The 18,587-nt window shown below is 34.9% G+C and overlaps 1 pseudogene; it reads left to right on the top strand.

Moving 5' to 3' along the window:
- Positions 1 to 8,626: 8,626 nt before the first annotated feature.
- On the top strand, positions 8,627 to 9,784 carry LOC117923063 (annotated as a pseudogene).
- Positions 9,785 to 18,587: the final 8,803 nt, after the last annotated feature.

Below are 18,587 nucleotides of genomic sequence, written 5' to 3'. Positions count from 1 at the left end.
AATCAGAAAGTATCTACTAATGATCCAGAGTCATATCAACAACTTATAACACTTCATAGTCAACGTGATGTGCATGAGTTGATCGAGAATGATTTAATCAATTGGGATAGAAATGATATTGCAGGAGAAACTATCCAAACGGATGTTCTAATATCACGACAAGAAAACATTGTTGAAAGAGATAATGAATTCATTCATGATGATGATATAGATGATGTGTAGCTAATAGTATTGGTAAGTACATAAATATATACTTACCAGATATACAAATTGTAATTTATTTCATATTATTTATGTAACTTATTTTGTATTACTTTTTCTAATTTACTTTATTATGTAGGAAATGTCACATCGAAGAGGAAGAGTACAAATAGTGTCTCCAGAAGATGAGTTGGACAATCTACAACAACTCTTAAACATACAACCTGCTGCAACTACTACTCCTAGTGGTTCTGATCCTTCTGATTCTTCAAATCCTTCTGTTGTTGGTATGATTAAGAAGATTATGTTTAACTTTACATATGATAAATGTGTTTACATATATTTAATTTCTTGAATGATAGGTTTTTAATGTTTAATTTTATATAAGATAAGTAAATTATGTTTCTTTTAATTTCATTATTACTCTTAATAGGTTCATCCTCTAGCAAAAAGAGGACACGTGGCCTAACACGTAACTTAGATTTACTTAGTATGAAACCCGGGGAAAAAAAAACTACACGATTCAATACCAGAGGGCAAGTCGTTTATGATGGAAAATGGGAAAGATTGTCAAGCTATATGGGAACATTGGTGCGATCTCAACACAATGTACCCATCCAAGTTCAAGATTGGAATCATGTTAGTGAAGATGTGAAGGAAAAGATTTGGGCCTTAGTATTGGTATATGCTAGTTACTATTCAATCTAAATTGTAATGTTATTGTTTAAAAATGATACCTCTTATTTAAACATGACATTTTAATGTAATACAGGAAAAATATGAACTAGAAGAAACATGTAAGAGCTACATTCTTCAATGTTGTGGAAATTTGTTTAGAAGCTATAGAAATAAAATGAAGGCCAAGTATTATAACCCTTATAATACAGATGAGGAGAGATTGTGCCATCGACCTCCACACTTATCGGATGATGATTGGAGGTGGCTCATCCACTTTTGGGGTACACCTGAGGCCAAGGTAAAGATAATGATCTTTTCTTGATAATGTATCTTATGATACTCATATTCACATAAAATGATATTTATTAGTTATATCTAACCTAATACTTCATGTATGTAACTTTTATTATGTTTCTATTACCTATATAGGTGACTTGCTATTTTTTAATTGATGTAGGATATCTCGGAAAAAAACAAGGCAAATAGGGTAAAACAAGTGATAAAGCATACATTAGAATAAAAAAATTATGCTCAAATTCGATATGAACAGGTTGGAAATTTATTATTAATATGATTTGTTTGTACATAAATAATTCATCATAAATAACTCAATTGTTTTACTTATAAGAATAGGCACAAAAGAAGGAGGATCGAAGTGAGCCCAATAGAATTGAGATGTTTGCCCTGACACACACAAGAAAAGATGGGACGCCTGTTGATGATCATTCTAAGGAGATTATGGTAATAAAGTAAATAAATTTTATATACTTGTATTTCAATTATAACCTCATACTAAATTATTTTAAAAGTCTAACAATTTTTTTTTTTATTTATAATTCCAGGATCAATTTCAACAATTACTATCCCAACCTGAGGGGACATCTTCTTCTACTTCTGCATCATCTGGAGCATCTACATCTGTATCATCTACATCTGTAGCATCTACATATGTAGATGAGATATATACTCAAGTCATGGGTCCAAAGAGGCATGGTCGTGTTCGAGGGCATGGATTTGGTCATACTCCTACCTCAATCTTTGGTTCTACTAGTAGAAGGCGATCAGGAGTTATTCTTTCAACACAACTTGAAAACACCCAAGAGATGCTAATAGCTGCAGAACAAAAGTTTACAACTGCAACTGAAGAACTCTCAAATGTGAAAGATGAACTCTCACATGTGAAAGAAACATTTGAAGAGAGGTTGATAGAAGTTCAAAAGAAGACACGTGAAGAAGTGAAAAAAGAGTTTGAAGAAAAAATGATGGAAATGCAAAGAAAAATGCAAGCACAAATGCAAGCACAAATTCAAGAACAGATGATGCAACAATTTCAGCAAAAGCAGTAGAAATTTGAAGATTTTGCTACATCTTTATATGATAGATTCTCTTAACTTTTTTGAAGATTATGCTACTTATTTATATGATAGATTCTCCTAACTTTTGTTTTGCTTTCTATGACTATCATGTGATGTTTGGTTGGTTGATTTGTTATATTATGTTAGAATGTGAAACTAAATTTGAATCCCTTTGTTTTTTGTTTGTTTTGTTTTTTTTTTTTTTGTTATATTATGTTTTTTTTTATTTAATGACTTATATTGATATATAAGTTTTTAACTAGCTTGGAATAATTGATTGTAATATATTGAAATTGGTTTAATTGTTTAATTGCATATACAAGTTTGAAATGGGTTTGTTTGGGTTTATAACAGGTTTGGGAAATTTTAATTTATAAAAAACCAATGTCCAAAATATAACATATTTTAGTCACGACCACTAAAAAATTGTGACCATAAGTGTGCTTTTAGTTACGCTTAAAATGAATCGTCACCAAAAGTTAGGGATAGCGGCCATAATAGACTTAATGTTTAGTCACGGTCACTTAATTAACGTGACCATATACATATATTTAGTCACGGTTAGGGGCTTTGACCGTGGCCATAAGATTACATATAGTCATGGTCAATTTCTTAACCGTGACTATAGACATACATTTAGTCACGATTTGGGTATTGACCGTGATCAAAAGTTGACATTTAGTCACTGTCATTTTTATTAATTGTGACTATAGACATTCATTTAGTCACGGTTATGGTACTGACCGTGACCAAAAGTTGACATTTAGTCACAGTCATTTTTAGTGACCGTGACTATAAACATGCATTTAGTCACGGTTAGGGTACTGACCGTGACCAAGAGTTGACATTTAGTCACTGTCATTTTTATTAACCGTGACTATAAACATACATTTAGTCACAGTCATTTTTATTAACCGTGACTATAAACATTCATTTAGTCACGATTAGGGTACTGACTGTGACCAAAAGTTGACATTTAGTCACGGTCATTTTATTAACCGTGACTATAAACATGCATTTAGTCACGGTTAGGGTACTGACCGTGACCCAAAGTTGACATTTAGTCACAATCATTTTTATTAACCGTGACTATAAACATACATTTAGTCACAGTCATTTTTATTAATTGTGACTATAAACATACATTTAGTCACGGTTTAGGCATTAACCGTGACCATAAGTTTACATTAATCCATTAAGTTTACATTTTGTCATGGTAACTTACATGAACATGACCATAAGCTTACATATAGTCACGATCGATAATTTTACCCGTGACTATAAGTGTACATTTAATTACGTTCATTATTTGACCGTGACTAAAGGTTAAACATATAGTCACGGTTTATTACCTGACCGTGACCAATACCTTTAACTACGCCTCATACTGTGACGTTCAGTCACGAATATATAAGATTTGGTGACGATTGGCGACCGTCAACAAGAATCCTATTTCTTGTAGTGAAGAAAACCCTAAGTGTGACTCTTTGTTCCGGAAAATGTGGTCTGTGAAAAACCGGATCAGGTTTGAGGGTCAGGTTACTTATCGGGAAGGTACGGTAAAGACGGTAACATCCCTCTAAGGCCCTAGAGACGAGTTTCTACTAATAAAATGAAGCAATCATGGTAATTGATGAGTAAATCACTAGATATCAATATAATCACACACTAAAAGTCAAACCATACATGGAGGATGGTCAAAGTGAGAGAAGATGCGTACCTTGGCAGCAATTGACAATGCACTATCAGAAAATAGGGTTAGTACACCATTAATGAACATAAAATATGGCTCACATGTTACTAAATCAAATACGAAATCACAATGACACACCTGACACTTCACTTCAGTTCATTTTTATTTTAAATAAAACTTCTTTGATGTTGGGCCCCCACCAAAACCCATTTTATTTTGCATGGACCAAATATGTAAATTCCATCACTAGGAATTACAAAATTTGATTCTTGGTTATTTTAAAACATTTTAAAAAACCAAGGAAAATGTGAAAATGGGGCTTGCTGAGAAAAAAATGACGGCAAATTTTATTAGAAAATGAGATATTTAGGACCTAAAGAAAATCTAAGGATGAAAGATTTGAGAAAAAAAAGAAAAAAATTATTTGAAGAATTTGGAAATTGGAAAACTAATTGAGAAAACAAGAATTTTTAAAAGAAATTATTTGAGAACTAGGGATGTGAGAAACCACTTATGAAAACAGAATAAGGATGAAGAAGTGGGAGTGTGCCACGCGTCCACAAAGTGGCCATGCAAGCCATGCAGTAGTGGACCTGGGGTAGAGTGATGATGACAGGTGCGATAGATTGCCTTTGTGAGTCTAACCTTCGCATGTGAAGTGCATAGCATCAGCTAGTGGTGTTTGATGTTTTTCTTAGTGGTACCAGTCCGTTAGAGTCATGACTACTCTCTCATTAAAGACCATTGGCTTCATGGTTGAACTCATGTGTATCACTAGTACTGCGCTTTCACTTGTTTCAGTCTTATCCACTGTACCTATCATAGTTTCCCTTGTCTAATGCATTCGTCAATCCTACCTTCCACGTAGTAGTATCCCATGCAAACATGTTCATAGTCGCCCATGCTTAATGACATTTGCTTCTCTTCACCTACAACCTACCCAACCATTGCTCTGCATCCGCTTGGAACAATCTTCTTAGCCCTAGATGGGAGCTTGATCCCACTGGTGCCATTGTCAGGGTTGTGGTTGACGACAATAGACTAATCGTCGGATTCCTTGGCGAAGACACCTCGATCACCAATGTGATGTTCAACATTACAGACCACGACATATTCGGGAATAAAACGTAGGGGCGGAACATTACTGACAATGAAGGTGGCTTTCTTACCGCAGTAAATGAACTGACATGTGTACATGCCCTCAGCAGCCACAATAGATTCAACATGACTGCAACTCCTACTAAACCATATCCCCGTTTCAGCATCAATACTCAGCTAGGTAAGTCTCAAAAACTGGAATAATCTTCCCAATGAGCTCAGATGTCAATAATTTGAGGCATGTCTTCATGTAAGTGACGTACTGCTTCTTGTCATGGATGGGGTTATATGAGTAAGCTTGATAGATGAGCTTCATAGATATACAAGGTGGAAAAATGAGGGTGGTAACTGCAGGGTGTATGAAATGGGTATGAATAAGTTTAGAAAGAGAAATGGGTGTATATGTATGGAATGGAAAGGATTTAATGGACTTAGAAAGAAATGGCGGCATGCATGGCAGGGGAAATGGGTATATACTTGGGTAAGAATGACATGGATGGGGACGTGATGATGAACGGTAGGTATGATATGGTAATGGGTATGTGGTGGTGTGACATAGAGAGATAAAAGGTGGTGAGGGATATAGAAGATGAGTGACATAGGTATGCATGGTGATGGACATGAGAGATGGGTATGTATGCATGAGGATGGATGGGAAAGGAAAACTACATATTAAAAACGAGTCTAAAAAGAATAGAGAACCCGATGGCACGTGTGGAATAAATTTGTGGTCACCCAGGTCGCTGATCAAACCATGGCACATATACTGCAATTTGAATCATTATCTGATCCACCTTTTGGATAATGGAGCCGACACGTGAGGATGCATATCATCAACATCATACCTTCCAAGCATTTTCATTCTTTTCTCATTAATCCACCATATCCCGATCCATCACCTCATTGGCACAAGGAACCCTCTTAATCAAAGATACTACTTCTACAGCCAACTAAACTTTGCTTCCTGGCCATAGCCCTAAGTCCTTGGTGAAACTGGATTCATAGGTTCAATTGACACAATGAATGAAATAGCCGTGAAACCCCAGTCCAAATGGAGGATACAACAATGGTTTCTCGTGCGAAGTCGTGGGAAGCTTTGTTGGGACAATAGAACGAAGACACAACAATATCCATGGCTACCTTCAAAATGTCACTGATAAGGTCAAAGTTACTGAATCACTTGAATGCTCTTGTGATCAATTCTGCCCTTAGATGCGATCCAAATGCCTTATGGATACGTATTCCTTATAAGAATTCATAGCCAGTCCCGGATCCTTTCTCTCTCACAGCCCATGTATTGAACATGGACCAGGAACAAAAAGAGCAACCTCAGTAGAAAAGAAACCATAGAAACAGAACATGAAAGAAAACAAACTAAAACATCCCTAAATGAGGCTTCACTTCATAGATCATTAGTGAGCCTTTTGGTTAGGTGAGATAAACACAAAAAATATAACTATTGGCATGATTATGGGGCATTTCACAGTAGAAGCAATGCATATTAAGATTAACAATGGCAAACACGAGTTCAAGATTATATATCAACAAGAAACAAGTGGCCTTCATCATCCACCCCAAGCAAACCAACAAATATCCAAATATCAACAAGAAATACAGAGGGATAGCCAAAGTCTAAAATCAAACAATAAACCTGTTGCGTTCATACTTGAGAGTGCCCTTCCCCAGTAAGGTTCTGTTCAGCTTCAAACGCCCCAAAATCTCTGTAAAAAAGCCATGAAAAACCTCCCTCTGCAGCTTGCTCTCTCAACTAAAAGATCTTTCCTCCAAAGTCCTTCTGAAACCTAGCAAAAACCATTTCTCCTCTAACTGGTTATCCTTCTCTAACTTAGAGACTTCTCCTGGAATCTCTCACCCATCTCAAAAAACTGAATCCCCTCAAAATATCTCAGGATCCTCCCCTCTAGCTCATCAGAAGCCTCCTCTGTAGATTTCTAAAAATGCACACCACCTCTCTCATTTTTTGATTTTTCTCTGTTTTCTCTCTAGTGTTTTCTCCCTGTAACCAGCCTGGAAACTCCCGGAAAAACCTGCTCCTCCAGCCAAAACTATCATCTCAAAAATATCTCCCCAAAACAATCACTCCTACGCACCACCACCCTCTGCAGAATTCTCTCTCTCTCGTACGTTCCTCCTAGCTTGCAATAACGACCTCTAAGATTCCATAACAGGTGTCAAACTCTCATAGCTCCTTCAAACGACCATTGTGATTCCCTACCAGCCACCAATGAGGCGACACGTGGCTTGTCGGGAGCCCTCCACTTGCAAAAAAATGACCTGCAAAAAAATAAGATATAATGAACCCCAAATGGGGGTCTACAATTACCCAACCTTTACCTTTTTTGTTGTGATATGTTTGACTTATTTATTTTTAAGGCTATTTTGGTTCCTGAAAAGTATTAAAAGAGAGAGAGAGAGAAATGGTTTTTCACATATTTGATTTTACCATAAAATTTTTTTGAAGAAAATAAAATATAATTCAAATTAACTAAAAAAATTAAACATTTTAAAATTATTTAATCTAAAAAATTATAAATGAAATGAGTTTGAAAAATTATTGTAGACCCCCATTTTGGGGTGTATTTTTACAAGTGTTATTTTTCCACATAGAAGAACCTTAGAGGGCCATGTGTTGCCTCAAGATTGGTCATTAGGGAATCACAGTAGTGGGTTTAAGGTGCAATGGGAAAATGACAGTTGGGAGGAAGATTCTAAAGACCATTTTGAGTGCATTTCTGAGAGTGGGGAGCTATAAGTAGCTTGGAGAGGAAGATTGCTGGGGGAAGAGAGGGCTGCTATGGAGGTGAGGAGTTGAAAACGAGAAAGAGGTGGAGGTTTAGAGAGAGATTGGATAGAGGAGAACTATAGGTCATTAGAGGGGAAACCAGCTGAATTTAGAGAGGTTAAAGGGGAGTGAGCTGAGATTTCTTTGAGAGACAGACCCAATCATTTTTTTTGAAGCAAAGCAGAGAGCTAGAAATGAGGGAACGAGGAACAGAGGAAGGAGATTGCAGAGCTTGAAGCTAAGCAACTCTTTGTTTGATGGGAGTTTTTCTAGGTATGACTACTATGAGCTTTTTATCTCTTATTTCCACATTGATTTTTTTTATTGGTGAGACTCTTTATCATGTTCACTATGGGGCATCTAGAGATATTGGTTGCATTTTTCCTTTGAATCGGTTTGTGATTTTTCCACCAACATGAGCCCATTGAACGATCATGAAATGTGGCTTTCATTGGTTCATTTTTGTTTCTTTTCCCCAAACCTTGTTTTCTTGGTTGTCTTCTTCTGTTTTTTTTGTGGGTATTCTGGGTGCATGGCATTATGGGTACTACCAGGTGACTATGACAGAGAAGGGCTTTTGAATGCTATTGAAACTTGGGTCCCAAATTTGGAAGAAAAGATCAGGCTCGGTGGCTTTGGTGTGATTGCTGTTTCATGGGAAAAATGAATTGGGATCGGTTGAATATGGGTCTTATAGAGCTTTTGAACATGGCCTGATGACTGAATCTGAGATTTGGAATGCTGAGAAGAGCCCATGCATTTTACATTTATTGAAGTTGTGGAACAAATATCATTAAAATGTTTAGGAATCAGTACGACACGAACATGACCACATGGAGCCTAACCAACAGACTTTTTCAGGCAAAATACGCCATGGAAGCCGTGAAGCAAGGGTCTGCTGCCATTGTGATAAGTGGTCCTAGTCAAATCTATAAAGAAAAAAAAGATCTTTAAAATAATATTCTGCTTGAGGTAAGAATGAACCTTGTGATTTTATTATCTGCCCTTCCCTTGTCCTCCATAGCTAAAATGATTAAATACATAAAAGACTCAACTATTCCACTAAACAAAAGGAGTGAATGGCTAATGGACAATAAAATAGCCAACAATGGTAGGATTATTCTTTCCACTTATTGACCGATTCCTATGCAAACAAAATAACATAATAACAGCTTATTGACCATTGACCGATTCCTATGTTGCAAACAAAATAACATCATAATCTGCTAGCCCATGGTCCCAAGCTCCACCCTTGTACCTTGGATTCTTGATAGGCACTCGAGTTGATCTTCTTAGCTTATCATATTGGCCTATGATCTAAGGCTCACGTCGTCTTGGCTTATGTCAACAAGGCTAATTTCGAGTTCTCTTCTCACCAGAAGAAGATCTTCAAGGTCGGTGACCATATTGGAGTATCCATCGCCAGTCTCACCTGGCAGAGTTCCTCTCTTAGTACATATGATCTGAATGTATTTATTACAGCTTCACTTACGAGTCACCGCTTTCTGTTGGTTGACTGGTTGTTCAGTTTGCCGACAAGGTCCAGGTTTGCACCCAAAGGTCCTGGAAACGATCCTATGGTGTTGGTCTACTTGTAGCTAGCTAGGATGAATTGGGACTCACTTATTTTACAACTGCTCAAGTGATAATTACTTTGAATATCAAGCTTTTGCTATTGGATCCCACTCACAGGCTGCAAAGAGGTATTTGACACGTAGGTTTGAGACGTTCCAAAACTCTTCACGAGAATATCTTATCAAGGATGCACTTTTTGCAATATGAGAAATCTTGCAACGAGAAAAGCTTAAGAGCTCCATATGCACAGTTATAGTGTTTGGAGTGGGGAGCCTTTCAATATATTGGAACGTGTATGGTGCGCTTAACTTCTTGCAAGCATTGGTTGATCGAGAAGTCCATGATCATTCTGATCTTGGAGCAGGAGAAGGAAGGACTTGAACATTTCACCGCTACCTATGGATATGATTACAATGGTGGAAGTAATGCTTGAAGGTGCTGGGATATTTCAGCATGGTGGGCTCACTTCGAGTTCATTGTTTTTTGGGTGATTAGGTTTGCACCCAAAGGTCCTGGAAACGATCCTATGGTGTTGGTCTACTTGTAGCTAGCTAGGATGAATTGGGACTCATTTCTTTTACAACTGCTCAAGTGATAATTACTTTGAATATTAAGTTTTTGTTATTGGATCCCACTCACAGGCTGCAAAGAGGTATTTGGCACGCAGGTTTGAGGCATTCCAAAACTCTTCACGAGAATATCTTATCAAGGATGCACTTTTTGTAATATGAGAAATCTTGCAACGAGAAAAGCTTAAGAGCTCCATATGCACAGTTATAGTGCTTGGAGTGGGGAGCCTTGCAATATATTGGAACGTGTATGGTGCGCTTAACTTCTTGCAAGCATTGGTTGATCGAGAAGTCCATGATCATTATGATCTTGGAGCAGGAGAAGGAAGGACTTGAACATTTCACCGCTACCTATGGATATGATTACAATGGTGGAAGTAATGCTTGAAGGTGTTGGGATATTTCAGCATGGTGGGCTCGCTTTGAGTTCATTGTTTTTTGGGTGATTATCATACAGGTCTGGAGTGCTTACTCCCCACTGACATTAGTCAACTGGATGTTTACACCAGTGTTATTGGAAGCCACATTACAACCATTTATCATTTTGGGTTTGCCAATCTTATGTTGCGGATGCGGAGGTGAAAGTGTTGTGTGGGCAGGTAAGGGCGTTTCTCATGGAGGAATGAAATGTGTAGTTGGTGAAGTGTCCTGTAACTGTGTAAGGCGACATCCATGGGCAGTTTCGCGATCTCGTCGAGTTGTTTAGGATTAGTGGAAAGTTTCCTGATATCAATTACCTATTCATGGGAGATTTCGTAGATCATAGATAGTACTCTGTGGAGACTGCCACACTTCTAGTGGCCTTGAAGGTTCGCTGTAGAGATAGAACTACAATTCTAAGAGGAAATCATGAGAGTCAACAAATAACTCAAGTATATGGATTTTATGATGAATGCTTAAGAAAATATGGAAATGCAAATGTCTGGAAACATTTTACTGATCTCTTTGATTACCTATTGATTCCGTGTAAATCCAGTCGGGTCATTTAATAAAAAACATTTATAAAACCTATGACCTTATACTAGCGTAGCAAAGCTACTATAGTATAGTGGCTCTAGGGTCGAACTCTGGGATGGGTTTTCATTCTACCAGTGATATACTCAAGATTAGAAATTGAATTTAATGATTTCCTTTACCAAAAACTTAAAGTTTAAAAGAAAATAAAATTTTTTTTGAAAGTGTTTGAAACTAAATTAACATAAACTAATTAAAAATGGAAGAAAGAAAGTCTCCCGGAGCTAAGGATTGCTAAGATCAAGTTCAGAATGCAAAGTGGAAAATTCCGGATTTTTCTTCTCGCATTGGGGATTTAACCTATAGTTATTTCCCGAACCGGTGTAGGTTTAACAATGAAGATTTAATCCATAAAAAGTCAATAGAAATGGTAGTCAAGGTCCATTAATGGCTTTAGACACTATGGGTCTTCACCTTGAACCACTTTCCAATGGCTCGTATATGATAACTAATGGACTGATATGGATCTAGCAATAAGCATCCACAAAGACCTGAAGCTTACCATGTATTGGCCATTCAAAGTGATTATAAGGGATTTAAAGCAAAACTTTGGATTTAAAAGCCATTTATGAACTCCAACTACCTGTATTTAATGCACGAGAGTTTTCCACCTTTGCATCTGGACTTTTCACCTAACTTCCTTCACTCCAAGAAACCAAAAGTTTAGCCTCTCATCCTTTGAAAAAACATCCTCAGAGGTTGTTTGGCTTCCAAGAAAAAGAAAATAGTAGAGAGAAAAGGGAAAACGAGAGAGCTCTGTATTTTACTAAGTGTAAAACATAACACATATGGTGAGAGGTGATTTCCACCCCCCTTATAGTCTTTACAAAAGTAAAACTTGTGATTGGTTAGTTACAAGGATAAGAAAGGAAATTACATAAAAAAAAAAAATACACAAGAAAAGATCTAAAGTGGAGTTGGCAAAAACAGAGGAAAATTCGCACCACGCATGGGCTGTGCAAATTTGGAAGGTGGTGTGCGAATTTCGCACAATGTTCGCACAAGCTGAAGGTGTTGTGCGAATTTCGCACAAGCCTAGAGCAGCTGTCTTCCGAAGGCCATATCTTCCTCATTTCAGCTTCAAATCATACACGATTTGAAGCGTTGGATTCTTGACTTCCTAAGCTTTGAAATGGTATATAGCATGTAGAAAATGGACTTCGGGAAGTTCTCCAAAAGTGCTAAAGAAGACTGCAGCTGCTGTCCTCTGTTTTCCTCTTTGCTTCTCTTTGCTTCTCTCCTTTGGTTGGCTTGTCTTAATGATCAAAAAAGCTGTCAAAACACTAAAACTAGCCAGAAATATGATTAGAAGTCATTGCTAGGTCCTTAACATGCCAATTGGAATAAAGATGGAGAATTACTACACAAAAGTGCTTAAAACATAATGACTTAAAGGTGTAAAATAGCACTTTTTGGGTAGTAATCACCTATCCCTCATGGTGGTCACCCAAAGAGGAAATCCAGAGGGGATGGTAGCCGCAAACACCATCGGCACCAACAAAGGAATCCAACTGCAGCACCCTAGGCCCACGTGTATGACCTCATTTTGCATGGCCACCCTTCTAGGCCCATTGTCACGGACCCATTTCACCTCTGCTTCTCAGGCACTTCCCCATCCTCCCGCCGCCATTCGCCACTGCCGTCCGACACCTCTGCACTGGGTAGGAGCCACCCGTCAACTATGAGATTCAACCTCTAGTGAACTGGAGAGTTAGAATAGTGCCTGAAAAGAAGGCATGTATAATTGAGTGGTTTGGGAAGTATGTGAAGACTCTTGAGTCTGGAATTCACTTGCTGATTCCTCTTGTGGATCAAATTGCATATGTGCATGCATCAAGGAAGAAACAATTCCAATTCCGGACCAATCTACTATTACCAAGGACAACGTCAGCATATTGATTAATGGTGTGCTTTATGTGAAGATTGTGGATCCTAAATTGGCCTCCTATGGTGTGGAGAATCCTATTTATGCGGTTATTCAGCTTGCACAGACAACAATGCGTAGCGAGCTTGAGAAGATTACTATCAACAAGACATTTGAGGAACGAGACACACTCAATGAAAAGATAGTGTTGGCCATCAATGAGGCTGCTAAAGATTGGGGCTTGAAGTGTCTCCATTATGAAATAAGGGATATATCTCCTCATCGTGGAGTGAAGGCAGCTATGGAGATGCAAGTAGAAGCAGAACGTACAAAGAGAGCTCAAATTCTTAAATCAGAAGGAGAGAAGACAGAATGAAAGATTAGACTCACAAGGACAAGTCCTTGTTCCTGCCAATATCTCTCTACCTTTGGGACCAATTCTTTCTTTCTAGCATGGCATGCATAGCCCCCTTTTGGTGGGCCACTCTTAAGATCTACGTGTCTCACCTTATATAGCTTCATGCAGGCCTTCAAAAATTGATTTTTCAAAAATCTTGTTTTAAAAAGATTTTAATTCTTCAACTTTTCTTTCTTGATTTTAAATTAATCCAATTTTAATAAATCAATTCCTAGCATTTTCCACTAGGCATGCATATTTTATTTTATTATTTTATTATTTTATTTTTTATTTTTCTTGATTTTAATATTTTCCTTTTTTAATAAAATTTGGTTGCCATTTTCTTTCCAACAAGCATCATTTCACATCTTCCTTGATTTTTAAATGTTTTAAAATAATCTTCAATCAAATTCTATAATTTTAAATAATGGAATTTATAGAGTTAATTCATGCTAAAAAAAATCGGGCTTTGGTGGGGCCCAATATTTGTGATTTTCTCATTGATTGATTGATTGCTATGCTTGATTGATTTGCTCCGCTCTATGACATGCATGTGATTATTCTGTATTTGTGCACTAACCTTGTCTCTTATGATAGCACCCAGCTTGCGATTAAGGTACGCCTTGTACCCGATTGTGTTTATTTATTTATTTGCTATTATGCGTGTCTTGCTTTCACACCCTTGATCATTGTTCGGTATTCATAATTAATAAATCAATTGTCGCACTTGCTTTAACTCAATTAGTAGAGACCTAATTTTTAGGGCTTAGAGGGGTGCTACAATCTATCACTGTACTTTCCCAATAAGTAACCTGACCCTCGGACCCAGATTCGGTTTTTTACAGACCTATTTTTCCTTTAGGAGTCACATTTAGAGTTTTTCTTTCTTATTTTTTTTCTCTTTTAAAAATAAAACAAAAATAAGTGGCGACTCCAAGTTATTTTCTAAAAAATAAATCATTTTCAAATAAAAAACGAGTTTGCCATCGAGTGGGAACGCATCGAGTGAAAATGAGGGGTCAACAAATATATAAAAATAATTTATTAACTTTGAATCAATTCTTATCTTCGCCCCATTTTAAAAATTAAATAAGACGAGATGGGATGAGCATGTGAATTTCCCATATATACCTAACCGACATTGCCTCATTTAACTTTTTTTTGAAAATTTTTAATTTTAAAAAATTGTTTTAAAATTTTTTTAATTACACTAAAATAAATATATTTTATAAATAATTAAAATATTATAATTTTTATAACTTATTTTATAATAAAAATAGGAAAATAAAAATTAAGTTAAATTAATTTTTAAAATTAGTTTTATATGTTATCAAGAAGGGAAAAAGCAATATTTGAACGTTTTCAAAAAAATCTCAAACTCACGCGTAACCCATTTATTTAAATTTCAAACATTTCTCATTAAGGGCAAGGGGGACGGATACCCAAAAAACCCCATCCCATTATCATCCTTATTTCTATTCACTTTTTTTTCTCTTTTTTCTTTCCCTCAAATTTTCTGAAATCAAACATATTCTAAAACTATTTTAGAGATCTTAGATACAATTGAAGATATCATAGTAAGGAAATCACACCATGTTTAACATTTAAAAAATAAAAACCGGTAAACAACATGATTTTTTGTCATGGAAAATAATATAATAAATAATGAATTAAAAGAATAATAATTACTGATTTTTTATTTATTTCTTGAATCAAAAGTAATCTCACAAAACATTTCATCCACAATTTATGTTTATTAAAGAGAATAACAAATAATGAAATTAAAAGTACACTGATGACAAAGAAATACACAAAGAAACCCTTCCTACATTCTTTTTAATAATATAACAATATTTTATATAAGAAACTAATACATAGGATATTTTCTTTAAAATAATATATATATTAACATGGTAATCTAAAAAATATTTTATATATTAATTAAGAGTGTTTTTTTTTATAGGAAAGATGTTAAACAAACTTTAATGTTTTAAATTAAAAAATTATTTTTATATTTAAACTCATTTAACTTATTTTAATTTAATATTGATTTGTATTTAACTTTTTGTTATATCTTTTATGAGAAAATCAAATATAAGAAAATAATTTTTTAATATTTTTTTTTCTTAATAATTTCTTGGAACAAACATAACATAATATTTTGCTAAAAGGAAATATAAGTAGATGTAGCTAGGAAAGAAAGCCAAGCATCTAAAAAAATTAGAAAAAGAATTCTCAACCCATCTAAATTCTCAAGGACATAAGTTGGAGTTTGTATAAAATATTTGATAATTTTAAAAAATATTAAAAGATCAATTAGAATTAAAAAATAATGAAAATAAGGCTTCAAATTACCTTTTAAAATGTCTAAAATCTAGATTGGTTGTTTCATTGATGAATTCTTTGGCCCAAGTTGTGAATGAAATTAAAAAAATTAAGAATCACTTGATTTTCATAACACAAATGTCTCAACCTTCATTTTCTTTTTTAAAGAAATTTAAGAAAAAGGACTTTGTTGTAGAAGTGTGTTCTTTTAGGCTTTTCTCAAAGAGAAAGAGTGAGTGAAAAAGAGATTTTTTTTTATATATATAATTTTAAGCAATTTTAACTCTTAGAAATTGTTTCCGTTATTTATCATTTTATTGGACCAAGTCAAGTTAGCCCACTTGCGCACTTAAACCCATCTCCAACATCTCCCATTTGCACAAGATGGTCTGAAATAACCCAAACAATAACATTCAAGTCTATTCTATTCAAATTTTGAAGGTCATTAGCATAGGCAAATGGATTATGCAACCATGCAAGTACACCTACAATTTGGGACCTATAAAGTTATGTATCTATTAGGGATACATAATAACTCAAATCTAAAAATTTGAGTGAGCAATTATAATCATATCTTGTTGTACCCTAAACTTAGTTACATTTTAATGTATACATTTAATCTCTCAAAGTTGTATGCTATATAACATTATAAACATATTCACAATTATATAAGCTACAAAAACAATATAATTGGTCAACCATGAATGCATCTTTGTCAATGTAAATTAAATTCAAATGAATGACATATAAGACAAGGATGGAACTTGAATAACTTTCCTAGTGATAACACTTGGCTTGTTGAATTGATTCTACAGAATATATAGACTTATTCTTGCATGATGCATGGCCACCTTCTGCATGCAATCCCAAACACACGTGCTCTTTGACTAGGATGATGCCCATAATGCTCATATTTGTTCTTGGAAAGACATTTTCTATGGCAATGTCAGCTTGTTAATTGTTTCTCCGAACCTGTCAAATTTGAATTTGGGTAGGGAGATTTCATTAGCAATTGGTAATTTGAGGAATCTGCAATCCATATTTATACAAGGTCTTAAAGGCTGGAACTATCTTGTGACGGAAACAGATGCTGCCAATCCATAGAAGGATCTTAGGATGATTGGGAAACAATAGTCAATGATCTCATTTACAAAAAAACTCACACCTAGATTCAATATGCCTAGTGGAGATGGGTTCTCCAGTAAAGTATTCTTCAACGGGGAGGAATGCTCACTTCCATCAGTCCTTCCAATAAGTAGAAGTTACAACAAGAGCCCAGGTATGACCATTTTAGTGCTCCTATTGATTCCAGTTCTCATGTTGATGCAACAATAGTTGTAGAACGAGGTTTGAATTCTTGGCTACATAGCCACTATTGGATTTTTTTTGAATTCTTTCAAATGATTTTATTGATGAGTGTTGAAATAATCGGTGGTGGAGAGCTTCTGATTTTTTAGAGCACAAGTAGTTCTCCTCAATTGTTTGTGGTGATGAAACTTCCAAGGCAGCAATTGCCTAATTAGAAATATTGTTAAAGGCCCTTCAAACTCTTATTTCAGATGAGGTTCACACCTCAAGGAGCGAGAACACTGATGTTCTATAATAATTGGATATTTTAGGCCATGTCGAAACTTTAAGTTTGAAAACATTTCTAATTAGTGATGGTTGAAAAGTCAAAAAAGGTAAATTGAAAACAAATGTCAAATTTGGATCAACGAAATTCGAAAAATTTTAGTGGTCAAATTTGAATTTTGTACCATGTCAACTTTACTGTAGGAAATTTCTTAGGAATTTAGAAATCGAAGTTTATTGAAAAATAAAAAAGTTACAAAAAAAAAAGAAATAAAAATTTAATAATATATAATTGATAATAATAAATTATAGGAAATTAAAATATTATTGGGTTATGTTTAAGAATTTATCTAATGAAATGAAATTTAAAAAATAATAATAAATAAATGAATTAAGTAATGAAATAAAATAAATTGATGAAAAAGAAAAGAAAAAAAACAAAATAAATACAATATATATATATATATATATATATATATATATATATATATTGATAAAAAAAATAAACAAAATAAATAAAAATAATTGGATGTAGAGGCCACTTTAATGACTTTGTTGTTTTTAAAAAAGAAATAAAAAGAAACAGAAATAAGAAAGAGAAAATAAAGGCTAATATTAAAAGAGAAAAACACCCAAGAGGGGGGTGATTAGAAATTGGCTTTCAAAGTTTCAACTTTCCTAACCATGTTTTTAAATTTACAAATGCACTTTATGATTTGAAACAAGCACCTAGAGTATGGTATGAAAGTTTGAGTAAGGTTCTTTTGAAAAAAGGTTTTAAAATGGGAAAAATTGACACAACTCTTTTCATAAAAACCAAAGAAAAAGACATACTCTTAGTTCAAATATATGTTGATGATATCATTTTTTGTGCTACTAATGTCTCTTTTTGTGAAGAATTTTCTAAGTGTATGCATAGTGAGTTTGAAATGAGCATGATGGGAGAACTCAACTTCTTCCTTGGACTTCAAATCAAGCAACTAAAGGAAGGAACCTTCATCAATCAAGCAAAGTATATAAGAGATCTTCTCAAAAGGTTCAACATGGAAGAAGCCAAAACAATGAAGACTCCAATGAGCTCATCCATAGAGCTTGATAAAGATGAGAAAGGTAAATCCATTAACTCTACTATGTATAGAGGTATGTAGGTTCTTTGCTATATTTGACCGTTAGTAAACCCGACATTATGTATAGTGTATGCTTGTGTGCTAGATTTCAATCTTGTCCTAAAGAATCTCACTTTAGTGTCATAAAAAGAATCCTCAAATATTTGAAAGGGACAATGGACATAGGCTTATGGTATCCTAACAGTGATAACTTTGAATTAATTGGATTTTCGGATGCCGATTTTGCCGGTTGTAAAGTTGAAAGAAAAAACACTAGTGGAACTTGTCATTTCTTAGGACACTCACTTGTTTCATGGCATAGTAAGAAGTAAAATTC

This window comes from Vitis riparia, chromosome 10 (genome assembly GCF_004353265.1).
Source record: "Vitis riparia cultivar Riparia Gloire de Montpellier isolate 1030 chromosome 10, EGFV_Vit.rip_1.0, whole genome shotgun sequence".
Taxonomy (NCBI): Eukaryota; Viridiplantae; Streptophyta; class Magnoliopsida; order Vitales; family Vitaceae; genus Vitis; species Vitis riparia.
The sequence above is the reverse complement of the archived record's forward strand: the minus strand, read 5'-3'. Positions and strand labels throughout refer to the sequence as shown.